The sequence below is a fragment of the Papio anubis genome, chromosome 1 (genome assembly GCF_008728515.1).
Source record: "Papio anubis isolate 15944 chromosome 1, Panubis1.0, whole genome shotgun sequence".
Classification (NCBI taxonomy): domain Eukaryota; kingdom Metazoa; phylum Chordata; class Mammalia; order Primates; family Cercopithecidae; genus Papio; species Papio anubis.
The window spans coordinates 111,261,117-111,281,022 of NC_044976.1; the positions used below are offsets into that span (position 1 = coordinate 111,261,117).

General features: G+C 42.1%; 1 protein-coding gene and 1 long non-coding RNA gene across 6 annotated transcripts in view; one reads left to right on the plus strand and one right to left on the minus strand.

The window, feature by feature from the left end:
- The window catches only part of SLC16A1 (solute carrier family 16 member 1), a 41,057-nt gene extending 23,578 nt beyond the window's left edge, over positions 1-17,479 (minus strand). Inside the window, exon 1 of one of the 3 annotated variants that reach the window (XM_003892405.4) lies at positions 17,166-17,479. The gene's annotated coding sequence lies outside the window, so the exon portion shown is untranslated. Of the gene's footprint in view, positions 1-15,942 lie in introns of all 3 variants that reach the window. The other 2 variants (XM_003892406.3, XM_009215597.4) reach the window with 2 other exon arrangements.
- A 55-nt stretch (positions 17,480-17,534) lies between these two features.
- LOC101012420 overlaps positions 17,535-19,906 on the plus strand; it is an 89,802-nt gene continuing 87,430 nt past the window's right edge. For all 3 annotated transcript variants that reach the window (XR_652059.4, XR_652055.4, XR_002515641.2), the window contains exon 1: positions 17,535-18,088. This is a non-coding gene — a long non-coding RNA (uncharacterized LOC101012420). The remainder of the gene's footprint in view (positions 18,089-19,906) is intronic.

Sequence of the window (19,906 nt, forward strand, 5' to 3'; positions counted from 1 at the left end):
AAAAAATTAAAAATACAATTACCATTTGATCTAGCAGTCATACTTTGGGTATGTATCCAAAGGAACTGAAATCTGGATCTCAAAGAGATTACCTGCACACTCCCATGTTCTTTGCAGCATTTTTCACAATAGCCAAGACATGGAAGCAACATAAATGTCCATCTAAGGAGGAACAGATTAAGAAAATGTGGAAAATACATATAATGGAGTATTATTGGCCTTAAGAGAGAAAGAAATCTGGCCGGCCATGGTGGTTCACGCCTGTAATCCCAGCAGTTTGGGAGGCCAAGGCAGGTGGATCACCTGAGGTCAGCCTGCCCAACATGGTGAAACCCTGTTTCTACCAAAAATAACAAAAATTAGCCAGTTATGGTGGCACACACCTGTAATCCCAGCTACTTAGGAGGCTGAGGCAGGAGAATTGCTTGAACCTGGGAGGCAGAGGTTGTAGTGAGTGGAGATCGTGTCATTGCACTCCAGCCTGGGGGACAAGAGGGAAACTCCTGTCTCCAAAAAAAAAAAAATCCTGCTACTTGCGACAGCATAGATGGACCTGGAGGACATTTGTTAAGTGTAATAAGCCAGACCCAGAAAGACAAACTTTGAATGATCTCACTTATATGTGGAGTCTAAAATAGTCATAGAAGCAGAGAGTAAAATGGTGATTGCCAGGGCCTGGGAGGAAGGGGAAATGGGAAGGTATTGATTAGAAGGTACAGAATTTCCATAATACAACAAAAGTTTGTTCTGGAGATACACTGTATAACATAGGGCCTATGATTAATTAACAATACTGTATTGAATTCTTAAAAATTTGCTAAAAGTGTAGACCTATGTTAAGTCCTCTTTACACAACAGGAAAAAGCAAAACAAACCACCAACAAGAACAAATGCAGCAGAAGGAAATTTTGGGAAGTGATTAAATTTATGGTACTGATGGTGATGGTTTCACAGTTGTACACTTATGTCCAAATACATCAAGTTGTATATATTAAATATCTATAGCTTTTTGTATGTCAAACATATTTCCAGGAGGCAGTTCAAAAAAGACAATGACAGTATGCAGCCCAAGATCACGGGAGAAAAATATTAGACATATGTAGAGATTCATAAATTTATCTTATTTTTTTTCTGAGTTCGCTTTCTGTTGTTCATTGTTATCTGTCAGTTCTTTTTTGTTTCTTTTTTTGTTTTTTGAGACAGAGTTCTGCTCTTGTCGCCCAGGCTGGAGTGCAATGGCGTGATCTCGGCTCACTGCAACCTCTGCCTCCTGGGTTCAAGTGATTCTCCTGCTTCAGCCTCCTGAGTAGCTGGGATTACAAGGGTGTGCTACCATGCCGGGCTAATTTTTGTATTATTAGTAGAGAAGGGGTTTCACCATGTTGGCCAGGCTGGTCTCGAACTCCTGACCTCAGGTGATCCACCCGCCTCAGCCTCCCAAAGTGTTGGGATTACAGGCGTTAGCCACCGTGCCCTGCATTTGTCAGCTTTTTAAAATAAGTTATGTATTATTTCTTTCATCATTCTAAATAAAAACTCAGCTTCATACTCCCTCCACTCCCCACCCCTGCCCATCCCCCGGCCCAAAAAGACAACAAATCTGGAAAGTTTTTGTTCCAAGGCAACCTTAAGCAGAAATGTATTTGGAAAAGGGAGTATTTTAATAGCATTTTCAGATAATTGAGGATATTCCTCTTTGATACTACACCAAAATTTGATGAGTGATTTATTTTTATTTTTATTTTTTAAAGACAGTGTCTCGTTCTGTCACCCAGGCTGGAGTGCAGTGCTGCAGTGGCTCACTGTAGCTCCTGGGCTCAAGTGATCCTCCCACCTCAGCCTCCCTCATGAGTAGCTGATATTACAGGCACGAAACACCAGGCCTGGCTAATTTTTGTATTTTTTTAGTAGAGATGAAGTTTTGCCATGTTTCCCAGGCTGGTCTTGAACTCCTGGGCTGGGTTCAAGTGATCCGCTGGTCTCAGCCTCCCAAAGTGCTAGGACTACAGGTGTGGGTCACTGCCTGGCTGATAGTTTCATGATGATTAGTTATAAGTGAAATCTAAAGACCTCAATCTTGAGAGAGTCTTGAGGTCCTTGAAGGGTCCAAAAAAAACACCACACTTTGAGAATGGCTGTTTTTTAAAATCATTAATTCAATTTGATTGCAAAAGTGACTAAATTGATACCTAATGGTTTATTCAGACTGCATATCATCCTGGTGCATTCAACTGAATCAGAATCAGGTTAGACAATGCTTTCTTCAGCACCATGTTTTTTTCAGTAAATTCTGATGTATAACAGGGATGTATTAATTACAGAAAAAAGCTGATCTATGTGTATACTGGAAAGGATGGTCAGAGATGGTGCAGAATACACTATTTTTCACTGTACATCATTTAGGCTCTATTTAAATAATATATATTTTATACTTTGATAAAAATTATGTACATACATCTCATTTATTAAAATAATTTTGATCAAGGAGGTCAAATTTACTATTTTTAGTCAGTTAAAAAAGAACATGCAATAATTCTATTATAGAACGAAATAATAATTCACTTTCTTTTACGAGTTCTTTGGACAAAATCATGTCCTTTGCAACAACATGGATGAAGATGGTGGCCATTATCCTAAGCAAACTAACACAGTAAACCAAATACTTTTCTCACTTATAAGTGTGAGCTAAACATTGGGTACACATGGACATAAAGATGGGAACAATAGTTACTGGGAAATACAAGATGGGGGAGAAGAGAAGAGGGGCAAAGGGTTGAAAAACAACCTATTGGGTTCTATGCTTACTTCCTGGGTGATGGGTTCAGTTGTACTCTAAACCTTACCATTATGGCATACCTTTGTAAAAAATCTGCACTTATACCCCAGAATCTAAAATAAAAGTTGAATAAATAATGATGTAGTATAAAAAAAGAGTTCTTTGGCTTATCAAATTTATCTCCTATAGACCTCTTCCCATTTTCTTTTCTTTTCGTTTTTTTTTTTTGAGACAGAGTTTTGCTCGTTACCCAGGCTGGAGTGCAACGGTCCGATCTCAGCTCACCACAACCTCTGCCTCCCGGGTTCAAGCAATTCTCCTGCCTCAGCCTCCCGAGTCGCTGGGATTACAGGCATGCGCCACCACACCCGGCTTATTTTGTATTTTTATTAGAGACGGGGTTTCTTCATGTTGGTCAGGCCGGTCTCAAACTCTCGACCTCAGGTGATCCACCCGCCTTGGCCTCCCAAAGTGCTGGGATTACAGGCGTGAGCCACTGAGACCGGCCCACATTTTCTTGTAGTCCTAAATACCACACGTATTCTTGGAGAGCATTCTCCAAACAAGAAATTTGTCCAAAGTTTTTCCTAACAAGAAAGCTTACAATGCACACTTGTCAGGAGCCTACAGGACCATAAAACATATGAAAGCTAACATTTGTAAGTGTCCTCATCTCTACTGTGATCTACAAAAGCCCTGTTTTGTTTCAAGTAAATATAGCATGTGCTAAATTTGTGATGTGATGAAATAGAGAGTGTTTGTAAGATCTCAGGGCCCTTTCACCACCTAAAGTAAGACAGAAGGAGGTTGAGAGGAGGGTTTCTCCAGCATAAATAATATCCCTTAATTTCCAGACTTTCTGACACCTCTCTCCATCCACTGCAGTTCAAGTATGACCCCCTTTTTTTTTTGAGATGGAGTTTCGCTCAGGTTGCCCAGGCTAGAGTGCAATGGCGTGATCTTGGCTCACTGCAACCTCCACCTTCTGGGTTCCAGCAATTCTCCTGCCTCAGTCCCCCAAGTAGCTGGGATTACAGGCTGGGATTACAAAATGCTGGTAATTACAGGTGTTAGCCACCTTGTCAGGCCAGTATGATACTTTTCTACTTTGTAAATGACTTTTGGTGAAGAATCTTTGCTAAATATCAGTCCAACTAGAGTCAGCTGAGCAAAGTTTCAATGCTGAAATTTTTTGAAAAGGCATAAACAAAGTTGAAGTAACATGAAGGCATGTGGACACAAAGAACCAGCCTCAAGAAATTTCCAGAGAATGGGATTTAACTACCAAATAATATGTATTATAAATATCTCTGGCTTGTTAGGTGAAATGGGTTTAAGTTTTCCTAGACAGCTTCCTGGCAATCAATGTTTCAGCTAACCAGCATTAAGAGCTACTTTTGCTATATCATGAACAAAGCCAGTCAACCTATTTCAATGAAAAATAAATAAATGGAAAATGTTGGCTTTCTATTTGCAACTTCAACTAAATTTCATTAAGATACAATATGCCTGAATAAGAATCAATCTTCACTTGTATTTCCATTTTACTGGGCATATGTTGATATATAATTCCAATTAATTTGACTTGACTTTAATACTCTACAATACCCTAAGATGCTACTATTGTGACCCCAATCCTAATCCTCTCGTACAGTACTTGTTTTAGATATGAGGAGGATTAAAGTAGTATAGAGAACTGATGAAGCTGAACATATTTGTAAATGGGCAAACTAACATGCAAACTTAAAGGTAATGAACATATATATACACAGGCGTGATATATGCAATATGCACACAATTGTGTGTGTATATTTACTTATTTTAATCTCTTTTGTCAATCTCAGCCAACGTTATGTTTAAATAATCTGAATCTGGTAGCAAACACTCTTAATTCTCCTTGTAAGAAAATGACTTAACATCATTTGTTCAACCAAATAAGCATGATTTTATTTAGGGAGAATGAGGCTATTCTATAATAAAGGTGGGGGGTATAAAATGGATCACTTACTTTTGGGATAAGTACTCACATCAGTACAACTTTTTTCAAAAGATAGTGACCCATTCGTTTTAAACTGAAAACAGGAATTTTCCAGTGTCTACTAAAAACACTACAGATTAGCCGGGCATGGTGGCACGTGCCTGGAGTCCCAGCTACTCAGGAGAACCTCTTGAACCCGGAAGGCGAAGGCTGCAGTGAGCGGTGAGGAAGAATGGGGTATACTTTGTTGGCTAACAAAGAAAGATTTGTAGAAAGGCAACATTTTAGGGTGATAACAGCTAAAGAAGATCAAATACCAATGTCCTAAATTATCAAACTTCATCGTATTGTTTTTGCAATTAAAATTGCAAACTGCCTGGGCGCAGTGGCTCATGCCTGTAATCCCAGCACTTTGGGAGGTTGAGGCGGGTGGATCACCTGAGGTCAGGAGTTCGAGACCAGCCTGGCCAACATGGTGAAACCCTGTCTCTACTAAAACTACAAAAAATGTAGCTGGGCGTGGTGGCAGGTGACTATAATCTTAGCTCCTTGGGAGGCTAAGGCCAGAGAATCACTTGAACTCAGGAGGCAGAGGTTGCAGTAGGCTGAGATCATGCCACTGCACTCCAGCCTGGGCAACAGAGCCAGAGTCAGTTTCAAAAACAAAAAAACCAAAAAACAAAAACCAAAAAACAAAGAAAAACGAGGTTTGCCAATATTCTCATTACAAGTCAATGATAGTAAGGTTTATTTTAAGATACACAATAAACAATATCTACGTTTTTCCTATATTAAAAGTTCACAAACGAATTGATATCAGATGAAAAAAAGTGACTAACTCTCCAGTATCAACAGCACTGTGGGTTATTTAGGTCTGAACCATAAGATTATTGGGTAAAAGTTGGACAGCTGCTCAAAAGTAGTGGCAAATTCATTTTTACTTTTCACAGCAAATCCCTGACTTCAGGAGTATTTTCCCAACCAATTTGGCACCTGGGCTAATTCTCAAAGTTACCCAACAGAGAAGCTAAAATACTGTAAGTCTTTAATACAGTGCAAAAAAAAATAGCATAATTAAAACAAAAATCATGAAATCCAGTTACTTTAGTTCTCTTTAATATTGGGGCTAAAGGATAAGTGTACTCACAGGGTAAGGAGGCAGATGAGGATATTCAGAGATTAGAAAATATCTTCTGTGGATATGGCAAAGCTTTAAGAGAAGTTAGCAGAACCAATTCTTTATTACATCAGTCACTGTTAAATGTATTCTTACAATTTTTCTTTTCCTTGATACTTTAAAAAATTTTTTTGAGACAGAGTCTCCCTCTGTCACCAGCTAATTTTTGTATTTTTAGTAGAGATGGGGTTTCACCATGTTGGCCAGGATGGTCTCCATCCCCTGACCTCGTGATCTGCCTGCCTCAGCCTCCCAAAGTGCTGGGATTACAGGCCTGAGCCACTGTGCCCGGCCTCCTTGATCCTGTTGTATCATTAATGCTTCTCATATTTATTAGTAGAGATTGAGGCTATATTTTGTCTCATAAGACGGAAAGGAAAAAAGAGATATTCTGATAAGGCTCACTGTAAGAGTTAGACATAGAGGAGGGTACGGTAATATCCTTACTATTTTTCTGAATACAACTTGCCACATGGACATAATTCATTCCATGACGTTATTCAATGCTCCTTAGGTAGCACCTTGAAAATTCTACATAAGTTGTATGTGTATTTCTTTCTTTGTAAACAATATTTCCCTACTAATTTTAGCTGTGTGCTTTTAGATCATGAATTAAGGGGAGAGGTTATTTTTCTACTTAAAAAAAAAATCCCTTTATCTTATCACAGGCCCGGTGCGGTGGCTCATGCCTGTAATCGCAGCACTTTGGGAGGTAGAGGTGGGCGGATCTCGAGGTCAGGAGATCAAAACCATCCAGGCTAACACGGTGAATACCCATCTCTACTAAAAAAAAAAAAAAATACAAAAAATTAGCAGGGCGTGGTGGTGGGCACCTGTAGTCCCAGCTACACGGGAGGGTGAGACAGGAGAATGGCGTGAACCGGGGAGGCGGAGGTTGCAGTTGAGCCGATACCGCACCACTGCACTCCAGCCTGGGGGACAGAGAGAGACTCCATCTAAAAAAAAAAAAAATCCTTGTATCTCAACCAAATATTAGCATTAGATGAACTTCAGGTAATCTACTTTTCCCAGTTTTTGAGAAGTAGAGAAAAATATGAAACCAGAAAAACCTTTCAGTGACGTAACGCTTTCTGGATCTAGTGCCCTCTACAGTCAAAGAAGCAGAAAAGTTTTTTTTTGTTTTGTTTGTTTTTCTTGAGAGGGAGTCTGCCTCTGTCACCCAGGCTGTAGTGCAGTGGCAGGATCTCGGCTCACTGCAACCTGCGCCTCCTGGGCTCAAGCAATTCTCCTGCCTCAGTCTCCCAAGTAGCTGGGATTACAAGCATGCACCACCACGCCCAGCTATTTTTTGTATTTTTAGTAGAAAGGGGTTTCTCCATGTTTGTCAGACTGATCTTGAACTCCTGACCTCAGGGGATCCACCCACCTCAGCCTCCCAAAGTGCAGGGATTACAGGTGTGAGCCACCGCACCTGGCTGTTCTGTTTTTTAAAGAATCATAGACTACAACTTCTGGCACAAAGAACTTACCAATCTTGTTTTCTGAGCTATTATTATACCAGCAATTTTGCCTTTTTTATGCTTCATTTTTGCCTTCTTCTCACAGACTGAAAAACTGGCTACTACCTAAGTTAAGAGTCCTATGTCCCTTTCACATATTAATTTATTTCTTGGTTGGTCAGGAGTTTCCAAATACAGATCCATTTCACATTTTATAAAATGACATGAGATGTCATGGAGAAAAGAAAGTTGGGGGCTATTTCCATCAACAGTAGGTTTTGCTTGGTAGAATTCTAAATTATATTCTGGAATAAATAATGATATGTGTTCTATTTTCTACAGCAACCCAAAATATATTCAACAAATCGGTATCTAAGTGGGCCATTTAAATTTATTAACACATAACCTATCCTGTTCCAGAATTTGAAGAAGAAATGTACTGGCTGGATTAAAGTTACAAATAAGTGAGTTGTCAGGATTATATAATTTACGTTACTTTGAATGTAAATGAGTATTTGAATATATTAATAATAGATGGTATTTCTATTACAATCTACTTCACTTCCAGTATCAGATGCCAAATAGGGAGAATAAGTGGATTATAATTCATTAAGAAAAAGGCTCACGCCTGTAATCCTAGCACTTTGGGAGGCCAAAGGTGGGCAGATCACCAGGTCAGGAGTTCGAGACCAGCCTGGCCAACATGGTGAAACCTTGTCTCTACTAAAAATAAAAAAAAATTAGCTGGGTGTGGTGGTGTGTGCCTATAATCCCAGCTAATCAGGAGGCTGAGGCAGGAGAACTGCTTGTCCCGGGACCCGGGAGGTGGAGGTTGCAGTGAGCCCAGATCACGTGATTGCACTACAGCCTGGCAACAAGAGTGAAACTCTGTCTCAAAAAAAAAAAAAAAAAAAAAACTTTGAGGACTAGAGACAACAGAATAATATAACATTTCATTTTAAAGTTTTATTCTCATTCTAAATGTTTTTAAACCACCTTTTAAATACGTATTTATAACAATAACTATTTAAAAATTCCTTAAGTCTGAACTTCGTTATGATGCTATCTTTGACTTCCCCCATTATCTCCAATAAAGATTTAAGTTGTTTTGTTTTCTTGTTTGCTTTACCAGTAACAGAAAAATCTCACAAAAGAGTATTAAAATTGAGTACTGTTTGCCACTGAAACATTATTCACCATTCTCTCCACGGAAATATTTAGTAAAAGGAGAAAAATTTGCTGGGCGCGGTGGCTCACGCCTGTAATCCCGGCACTTTGGGAGGCTGAGGTGGGCAGATTACCTGAGGTCAGGAGTTCGAGACCAGCCTGGCCAACATGGTGAAACCCCATCTCTACTAAAAACACAAAAAATTAGCCAGGCGTGGTGGCATGTGCCTGTAATCCCAGGTACTTGGGAGGCTAAGGCAAGAGAATTGCTTGAACCCAGGAGGCGGAGGTTGCAAGTGAGCCAACATCACACCATTGTACTCCAGCTTGGGCAATGAGAGTGAAACTCTATCTCAGAAGAAAAAAAAGAGAAAACTTCACGTGATCTGAAGAGAAACCAGAGTGTACCATTCGCAAATGTTTACTTGCAAAGGTTTTTGGAAAGATATTTGCAGACATTAAAGATATATCAAAGTCAGCATTATTACCTCAAAACAGCACCACTAAATAGCCTTTTTAATTGCTAACAATATACATCTTAGACTATGCTGCCATTAAGATAATTGTCAGTTCTTTTATTAGAAATATACAATATATTTCTTTTTTTGAGACAGAGTCTAGACTACAATATACAATTTTCTTTTTCTTTCTTTCTTTTTTTTTTTTGAGACAGAGTCTTGCTCAGTCGCCCAGGCTGGAGTGCAATGGCGCTATCTAGGCTCACTGCAACCACCGTCTCCTGGGTTCAAGTAGTTCTCCTGCCTCAGCCTCCAAAGTAGCTGGTATTACAGGCACCCGCCATCATGCCTGGCTAATTTTTGTATTTTTGTAGAGACAGGGTTTCATCAGTGTTGGCCAGGCTGGTCTCAAACTCCTGACCTCGGGTGATATGTCTGCGTGGGCCTCCCAAAGTGCTGGGATTATGGGCGTGCCCCACTGCGCTGGCCAATATACAATTTTCAAATGAGTGTTTTATTTTATTTTATTATTATTTTTTTGAGACGGAGTCTCGTCCTGTTGCCCAGGCTGGAGTGCAGTGGTGCGATCTCTGCCTTCTGGGTTCACACCATTCTCCTGCCTCAGCCTCCCGAGTAGCTGGGACTACAGGCACCCACCACCATGTCCGGTTAATTTTTTCTATTTTTAGTAGTAAAATTTTTGTATTTTTAGTAATAGAGACGTGATTTCACTGTGTCAGCTGGGATGGTCTCGATTTCCTGACCTTGTGATCCGTCTACCTCGGACTCCCAAAGTGCTGGGACTATAGGCGTGAGCCACTAATCCCAGCCCATGAGTGTTTTATTTTCCTGGAAACTACAGTAATTTTTAAACCACTATCCTTCCTTCTATTCCATCAAGTTTTCTAGGTAAAAGAGTAAATACTAACAACAGCATCATACAACACAATAGACTGAAGTAAGGATGTGCATTTCTAATTTCCAGAGCAGGTATTTCAAACTTTAGGTTCATCAACCTCTTTTTTCCAACTGAGCAAAATAAAGGCCTGCACTAATAGTGACCTGTTGAAGACAAGGTATGAAGCAATTTTAAGTACATTTGAGGTTGTGAACACACCCAAAACAGGAAAAGAAAATCCCCCAAGTCTGTGAAGGCACCCAATGTTCCATTTAACTTATGGCACTTAAGATGAACTCCTTTGGAAACATAAACAAATACTTCTTGAATACAAAGGAAAATTATTATTATTATTATTTTGAGACAGAGTTTCGTTCTTGCTGCCCAGGCTGGAGAGCAATGGCGCAATCTCGTCTCACTGCAACCTCCGCCTCTCAGGTTCAAGAGATTCTCCTGCCTCAGCCTCCCGACTAGCTGGGATTACAGGCATGCATCACCATGCCTGGCTAATTTTGTATCTTTAGTGGAGACAGGGTTTCTCCATGTTGGTCAAGCTGGTCTCGAACTCCCGACCTCAGGTGATTCACCCACCTTGGCCTCCCAAAGTGCTGGGATTACAGATGTGAGCCACCACGCCCAGCCTCAAAGGAAAATTATTATGCCTTAATTTGTGAACATCATTTTATTCTCTCTTAGCATATACACAAATATTTTGTTCCCTCTCATTGTGAGGTCAGAATTTATGATGATTAGTAAATAAAACAAAGTCAATAACCAAGGAATGGCATCATGATTCTGTAAAATCCCGTGACATCAGCATCTGTGTGCTGTGTTGCTTCATAGGTTCTGGCTAACTTCATTCTAACTTTGGAACAGAAGTAAAGAAGTTAGGAGCAGGGGGTCCTTAGACTCTTTGGCACGAGGGATTCCTACGGAACCCTTGTCAGAATGTTTTCTTTTTTTAATATAATTTTATTTTTTTCTTAAACAAATAGAGACAAGGGTTTTGCCATGCTGCCCAGTCTGCTTTTGAACTCCTGGGCTCAAGTGATCCACTGACCTCAGCCTCCCAAAGTGCTGGGATTACAGGCGTGAGCCACCGTGCTCAGCCAGAATAATGTTTTTAAATGCACAAAATAAAATGCAAAGATAGAACTGTCAAAACACTTTAACTGGAATTAACAACGTGCTTTTAAAAAATAAAATAAGATCCAGCAGTGGGTCTAATAACCACAGTAATTTTGAGGTAGTGATAAGCTTAAACAATTTCAAGATAGCTATAACGGCTGCATTATGGTATGAAGTACATGATTTCTGTTGGTGACAAAGTCACAGGTACTGCTAATACAACCATGCGTTTGTTGCCTATATTCATATTTGAATGAAATTCCAAGTTTAATTAGAGGTTAATTAAAAGATGTAATATTTTGCCCCCAAACAAGTTTATAGACCCCCCGAATTCAATAGACCTTGGGGAATCAATATGCAGACCCCAGGATAAAAACCTCTCATACGGGAACAGAAGAGCAGGTCAATAAAGTAAAAACATAAGTTTTGGTTCCCAAAACTCAAAAAGACAAATTATAAAGGCCCTGTTACTCTCCAAAATAGTCTAACACACCAGAGCAGTGTATAGATTTTCATTCATTCAATAATCTTCAAAAGGTTTGTATAGGAAGAGCAAAATCAGAGGGAGGACATATTTTTCAACCAATGATCAAATATACAGCTTATAATATCAGTACATTTTGAGGAAATTCTCCTATACAAAGGCTAAGTCATTGTAATTAAGTCAAATTCAACAATATCATGAGTTGTGATTAGCAACATGATAATGTAGATAACCAACAGAATTGGATCTTACTCTGCAAGAGAAATGGTCAGTGACACCCTTCAATGGTTCAGCCCATGCAGCCGTCTCACTGGTGTGGTGGATGTGAACCCTTCCCATCATTGTGCATACTGTGATCCCAGAAGATTGTTATTGCTGGACAGGTGGGGTAGCTCACACCTGTAATCCCAGCACTTTAGGACACCAAGGCAGGAGGATGGCTTGGGGCCAGGAGTTTGAGACCAGCCAGGGCAACATAGTGAGACCCTATCACTAAAAGAAAGTTTAAATATATTAGCTGAGCATTATGGCCCATGCCTGTAGTCCTAGCTACTCAAAAGGCTGAGGTGGCTCTGCTTGAGCCCAGGAGTTAGAGGCTGCAGTGAACCATGATGGTTTCACTGTACTCCAGCCTGGGCAAGAGAGTGATTTTATAAATTTATAAAGTATAATTTATAGATTTATAACTTATATACTCTTCTCAGGATGACACTAGGAACCAAACATGCCACCTAAACTAGTCCTTCCATTCATTGTAAAAATCTCCCGTAACACTCCCTCCCTGCAAAGAGAAAAACATATAAACTAGGTAGCAGTATTACAAATGAAAAGTGGGGGTTGGACAAGAAATAACAAAAGGGACAAGGGATTCGCAGAAACTGCATGTGGTAGGGCAGGGGGGCCTACTAGGAGAAACATTAAGATGATTCAGAGGTTTTAAGCCGGGCTACCTTCAAGAATGGTAGAATCAGAAGAAAAAAAACTAGGTTTGGAGATGAAGGAAACTTGAGAACAGACAGAGATAATGAGCTTTAAGTGACATATTAAGTTTGAAATGCCCAGGAAGCAACTGGAAAAGCAGATCATCAATAAGAGTGTTCAATCCCCGTCCTTGAGGAACTTACAATCTGGAATCCTTTTATAGCTAGAGGTTTGGATTTAGTAGTGATTCTACTAGGTATTCCCTAAAAGCTGTGGGAACAGCAAAGTCCTCCAAGAAAGAGCATGAAAGACCAAAAGAAAGGCCATCAATTTAAGGACAAAAATTTTAAATATTCTGAATACTAAAAGCCATTTGAAATGTTAACATCAAATGCTAAAAACACTTTTACAACTTAAAATAGTGGCCTTTTAAGAGGATATACCTCGATACATTTAAATACATTTCCAGAAAAAGACAGTGTCAATAACATACCATATTGTATTAAAACTTAAACTTTAATTTAACTTGTCCTTCCTATTCAAATTGTACCTTTCTTTATAGAGGTATTCTAGTTAAATTAAAAATAAATGGTAGAATTAAAGCCATAATTAATTCCACTTGTAAACCACTAGTGAAATAATGAAAATAGGCTATTAATGTAGTAGAAAGAGGGATAACCAAATATATGCCTCTTGAAGGAAGTACACAGCAATATCTAGGAATTATACCTGTCCTCTCCCCCAACACTCCCACTCGGAAATCAAACCTGAACTAAATTTGTTCAGTCTTCAATCTAGCTACCAATTTACAGCAAATACAAAGGACAGAGGGACATATTAAACTAGGACATGTTAAATCTATACCTGAGGGACATATTCATCGACATCCAGGATGAGAGAAACTAGAGGAAAAATGGCCTGGTTCCTTCAACAAATATTAGGTTGGTGCAAATGTCATTGTGGTTTTTAAATTACCATTAAAAGTAATGGCAAAAACCACAATGACGTTTGCACCAACCTTATAAGGAAAATACATTACGAGGAAAATAATTAAGATGAGGGAACCTATAGATTAAAAAGTTTAAGAGACATCCCAAACAAATGTAATATGTTAACGTGTTTGGATCCCAAATCAAACCAACCAATTATTTAAAAACAACTGAGGAATATTTGAATACTGACTGGATATTTGGTGATGTTAATTTTTAAAGGTAGGGTAATGGCACTGTGGTTATGATTTTCTCAAGTGTTATCTTTCAGATATCTATATTGAAATAAAACAAATGAAATCATTGGTAGAATTTGCTTCACAGTAATCCAGTAGGGTCTGGGGAAAGTAGATAGGGAAAGAGATAAATCGTGTCGCTCAATTCTTTGTGTTTTGAAATTTTCCATACTTAACTGTTCAAAAGGGAAAAAAGAAAAATACCATTCTCAGGGGTTGCCAACAAAAACTGAAAACAACAGTTTGAATTTTGTCTCCAAGCCTTACAAGCTGAGCAGCCCTGGTCTAGTCACGCAACTTCTTAGTGTCCCTGTTGGTTAAATGGAGACAAACAAATACCACCTAATAAACTCATATTCGTTCAAGCCAGAAAGGATATAAGGATATAACATGTTGAACGTTATATCCTTAACGTCTTTGACTTTCCCAGTCTCCCACATCTGGTTTCCACCAAATCCTGTCTGTTTCTCTACCAAATCCTGTCTTGTCCATCACTGTGGTCTCACACCACTCCAACGCCTCCTTTCAGCCTGTTTTCCACATCGCATACAAAGTGATGTTCCTAAAACGCAAAATCCAATCAGGTTATCTCCAGCCCCACTGAAAATCCTTTTTTTTTTGAGATAGTCTTGCTCTGTCGCCTGAGCTGAGCTGAAGTGCAGTGGTGTGATCTCAGTTTTCATTGTAGCCTCCACCTCCTGGTTTCAAGCAGTTCTCCTGTATCAGCCTCCCAAGTAGCTGGGATTACAGAAGCACGCCACCACGCCCGGCTAATTTTTTGTATTTTTAATAGAGACAGGGTTTCACCATGTTAGGCTGGTCCTGAACTCCTGACCTCAAGTGATCCACCCGCCTCCGCCTCCCAAAGTGTTGGGATTACAGGCGTGAGCCACCAGTGCCCAGCTTGAAAATCCTTAAACTGCTTTCAATCAGCTTCAAAATAAGAGCCTCCTTTAAATTTTTTTACCCTCCTTGATTCCTTAAAAATCCCTTTAATTTTTTTACCCTCCTTGATTCCTTAAAAATCCCTTTAATTTTTTTACCCTCCTTGATTCCTTAAAATGGCTTACAAGGCCCTCCATTTTCTCATACTATCTCTTCAACTTCTATCTCTTTCTATTCTCTTTGACTTTATGCTTTAGCTTTGGTAAAATTATTTCAGCTCTTGCATTACACCCTGTACTCTTGAGTGTAGCTTCAGTGTTCATGTCTGGAATGTTCTTTCCACCCATCATCACTGCCTTGCCTGGCTAGCTCTTTCATCCTTGAAGTCTCAGGTTAAACAGTATTTCCTCAGAGAGGTCTACCCAAATTGCTTCTATACTAAGTTGGGTGTCTTCTCACACCTACACAATACAGTATTTGTTCCTACAGGAACCTGTACTTACCGTAGTATAACAGTCCCTACTTATTTGTAAAGAGTATTTGCTGTGGCAATTATATATTTATCTGTTTTCCAGCTAGACTATAACTCTAGGAGGGCAAATGGTGAAATTTGTTCACTGCTGAATCCTAAGTCTCTCACAGTGCCTGGTAGCCAATAACAAACTGAACATACAAAATTCACAACAATCTGGACTGTTTTCCTCATACCCAAGTTCCATCTTCCTAGTCCTCTCAACTGCAACAAAAACAAGACAGCTATGAAGGCATTTACACAGAGATCTTAATCTTGCATAGGACTGAGCATTGTAAAGTGAATTGAAAACACGATGGGAATGCAGAACATAAGGAGTTGAGAAATCTATTTTCAGGCCGAGATAATTTGTATCCTAATTTACAATCTAAAGAAAACTCAGGAGTGCCAATCTAACAAAAATGAGTTCAATGACACACATACTTCCCACCAAACCATAATAAGTTTTCAGACCTAAGATGTTAGATCACTTAATCCCTCCAGCCTCAGTTTCCTTATGGGTAAAACAAGGGATCCTCATCAGGGTCATTAGGGTCCTTTCCAGGGCTAATATATGCCCTAATATTTAAAGGCTAAAAGATGTAAATTAGTGAAACACTAATCATTTGTTTTCATCCTATAGTGATGATTTTTTTCCTTTTTAATCTGTTTAAGGACATTACAGTTTACCCCGTTAAGCACAACTAAACCTTCAAATCTATTCAGCTATAAAAATCTTACAAAATGCTCCTCAGATCAAGTTGCATATTTCACAAAGGTAACTGCAATCTGATGAAACAACAGCATCTACCTAAACCCAAAATGAATTACTGAAATATATTCAACTTCTGTGTAAATAATAAATCTTACTCACCACGTGTTTTAAGTGCTAAATATCTTGAATTGTTGGTCATTTCTATGGCAATCTGAAGGCAAAGTTGTGCCCCAGGGTGTAAGACTTGCGTTTATGAGTACTATTTAACACCTAACTAAAAAAACCGAAGATACATAGTCTTTGCATCACCTCACTGGGCTGGTGGTTGAGATAAAAAAATTGTTGAAACCAGAGTAATTTTTGAAAAAAAAAAAAATCAAAACAAGTTATAGTAAGTTACAGTAAATAAAGTAGCGAGTAAACATTTCACTGTTATCAGTAGCAGCCCAGTTTCTAATCAGCCACTGGAAACCCAAGGAAAGACTAAAGTAGTAACAAGTTTGTCTCCTGGTTTAGATTAATTACAAACTAGTTTTTGGCAACTGCTTGTTCCATCAAATATGTCACGACAAAGTAATAACATGTTAAAACGCATGCTGGAAAAAAAAAAAAAAAAAGACGTACTTGGAACAAAAAGCTTGCATCGGACCAAGTGTAAACGCTATCCTCCAGATTTCTCTCAACAGGGCCGCCTTAAGTCCATGAGTAGAAGGGTGCTGCCGCGGACGCTGGCAGCCACAGGTTGAATGACAAAGAGCCCCCGTCAGCACCACTCCCAGGAGTCTGCGGGCTGCCCCGTCCCCTCCGCAAAGTCTACTCGAACCCTGCAGTCACGCCTTGGCTGTGGGGAATGCGGCTCTCCGCATCACTCTCGCAAGTCACCACGTGGGGCAAGGATCGGTCGGCCAAGAAGGTTGGGGCGGACAATGTCACGAGTCATAAATAATTCCTGCCCCGAGTCCCTTCCCTTGGAACAGAAGCGGCCAGGAGAGTCTGGAGGTACCACATGAAGCAGCCTGTTATCCCTTTTCCAGATCAAAGCATCTCTGGAGGAGCCTATTGAAGACTTAGAGGGGAAGGGGACTTCCCCAACGTCACCGGGCACTACGACCCAACTCCTCGGCCAGGCCAGGGGCCGGCATATGACCACGCGGCCCGCGGCTCGGCTGAGAGAGGCGCTGTCCCCAGCGCCTCAAGGTCTCCTTCACCAGCACTGCAGTCCGAGGCCACGCGACTGCCTGTGACCACGATGCCCTCTGCTGGGCCGCCTCCCTCCCCCGGAGACAAAGTCTCCCAACCCCGGAGGTCCCCTCCGACCCCACCAGGGAAGCGAGGGCACCGTGGGGTCCGCGCCGCGTGCCGCCGGCTGTTACCCAACTAACCGTTATAAGCGCGGATCGCAGCGCCGAGCGTGTGCGTGACGTGGTGGCGCGGGCTGGAGTTCCACGGGGCCCAGGGTCCGACTCCCGTCCTTCGCTCGCTGCCTCGTTTACTTGTTCCAGCACCTACGCAGCCATCCAGTCACGTAGCAGCTCACCACTTTGTCTGGTCGGGCCGGCGAGGCTGCCTTATAACCCGCCGGGGCCCGAGCATGCGCACAGGGGGCGGAGTCGTTTCTCCCGGCCGCCGCCCCCTCCCCGCCACACAGACATCCGAACTGCAGCCCGCATCTCCGCACGCTCTCAGCCGCGCGCGCCCTCTAGCTCGCCCGCGCGCGCCGGCGCCCCCCTCCCCGCCACGTGACCTGCGTCCCAGTCCGACCCGCGCGCTGCGCCCCTGCAGAGCGACGCGGAGCTACCGCACCCTGCCAGACTCGCCCGTTGGTCCTTGTCTGACGAGCTCTAGGCAACCTGCCCTCGTTCGGAACACAAATGTCGGTCTCACCCCTCAGTTTCTGCTAGAGAAATAGGAAAAGTCACCTAGAGGCCTGACCCTGACGGGTGGGGGGAGACGAGCGCGCGGAGTAGCGGGAAGCGTCTGAGGAGCGGGGACTGGGCAGCGTTTGAATGGATGCGGGTGCCGCTGGCACCCGGGAAGACGCCGGGGGCCGGCGCTGTGGAGCCGGGCACGGGCTGGGATGTGTTTGGATTCCAATCCGGGCCTGACACCAGTTAAGTGACCTCGGAAAGTTCCCCAACCGTCCGGGCCTGTTTCTTCCCTCTGAAGTGGCGACAGTAATAGAACTGACCTCGTAGGCTCGTCGGGAGGCCCTGAAGGGAGAACCCATGCAACTTGCCACCGCAGAGCCAGGCCCGCGGCGGTTGGCGCCTGGTGGGTATTAAAGACAGTCGGGAAAGAAGAGCAGGTAAGAGGGCGGGGAGACTGGCCAGTGGGTTGGGGTGTGCACCTCGGCCACGTGGAGAAGCGAGAATGCAGGGGCCGGACGCCTATGGACGATGCGTGTGTGGGGCCGGATAGAATCGTGGCAGGCGGCGCTGGGGCTGATGCGCCTCACCCGGATTAGCCTCTGTAATCCTCACAGCCCTGTGAAGCGGGCGCTGCCGTGAACATTTTGTAAATAAGGGACCCGAGGCTCAGAGAGGTGAAGTAACTTTCCAGACGGCCCAGCTTGTCAGCGGCCAGCATATGAAGTCACACCCCAGAGTCTGTTTTTATCGTCATAGCCGCTTTGACCGGATAACCAACGTGTGTGTGTTGAAGTGATCAGATGACCATGGAGTGTCTCTGATGTCCAGGACTTTTGAGAAATACTGAAAAAGTATGAGGCAAGGCCCCTGCCTTCAAAAAGCTTGCAAGTTTTTGGGGGAGACTGAGTCAGGCACAAATTAACCAACATCTGTTGAGCACTTACTGCTTGCCAGAACCCTGCCATTCCCTCGTGTCTTCCTCCCTTCCAGGACTCACCCCCTCACTTACCCTCCCCCTCAATTCTCACAGCAACCCGGGGAGGTAGGCCTTATGGTTTCTGTTTTGTAAATGAAGAGCTTGAGATTGAAGAAGAGTACAGATTGGAGGATCAGGTCCTGAGAGGTCCTATGTGCTTTCCAATAACAGTTCAGTGTGTTAGAAGACAGTATGGCATCCACGGCCGAGTACTACTAGTAATACAGTAGTTGCTTTTTACATTTACATAAACACGGAGAAAGGGAAGGCATTTCGGGTCATTGGGGCAGCCAGGACTTACAAGAGCAGTGCTAGGGTGGCAGCAGCATTCAGGTAGATGGTAAGCAGAATTAAGTTAGAGAGAGAGGATCCTGAGTCTGATTTAGATGTACATTTATAAGGCCCTGTTCTATGGAATGTAGTGAGAAGTGGTTAAATAAGATGAATCCCAGAAAACCTCAAAAGTAGGCTTATAGAGCCCCATAAGGTGGTAGATTGACAATACAGACCTGAGAGCCAGATCTGTTGGGTTCCAAATTTGATTCTTGCACTTACCAGCTCTATGTCCTCAGGCAAGTCATTTTACCTTTCCAAGCCTGACTCCCAACTCTGTAAAACAAGGATAATACCTACCTCAGGGTTATTATGATAATAAAACTAGTATTTATTGCAGGCCGGCGTGGTGGCTCAAGCCTGTAATCCCAGCACTTTGGGAGGCTGAGGTGGGCGGATCAATTGAGGCCAGGATTTTGAGACCAGCCTGGCCAACATGGTGAAACCCTGCCAATACTAAAAATACAAAAATTAGCCATGCGTAGTGGCACACGCCTGTAGTACCAGCTACTCAGGAAGTTGAGACAGGAGAATTGTTTGAACCCGTGAGGCAGAGATTGCAGTGAGCCAAGATCTCACCATTGTACTCCAGCCTGGGCAACAGAGTGAGATTCCATCTCAAAAAAAAAAAAAAACAAGGTGGGCAGGGCATGAGGTCAGGAGTTCGAGACCAGCCTGGCTAATATGGTGAAACCCTGTCTCTGCTTAAAATACAAGAAGTAGCCGGGTGTGGTGGCACGTGCCTGTAGTCCCAGCTACTTGGGAGGCTAAGGCAGAAGAATCGCTTGAACCCAGGAGGTGGAGGTTGCAGTGAGCCGAGATGGTGCCACTACACTCCAGCTTGTCCAGCCTGGGCAACAGAGTGAGACTCTGTCTCAAAAAAAAAAAAAAAAAAAAAAAAAAAAATTAGTATTTATTTTGCAGTGTCTTACCATATAGAAAACAC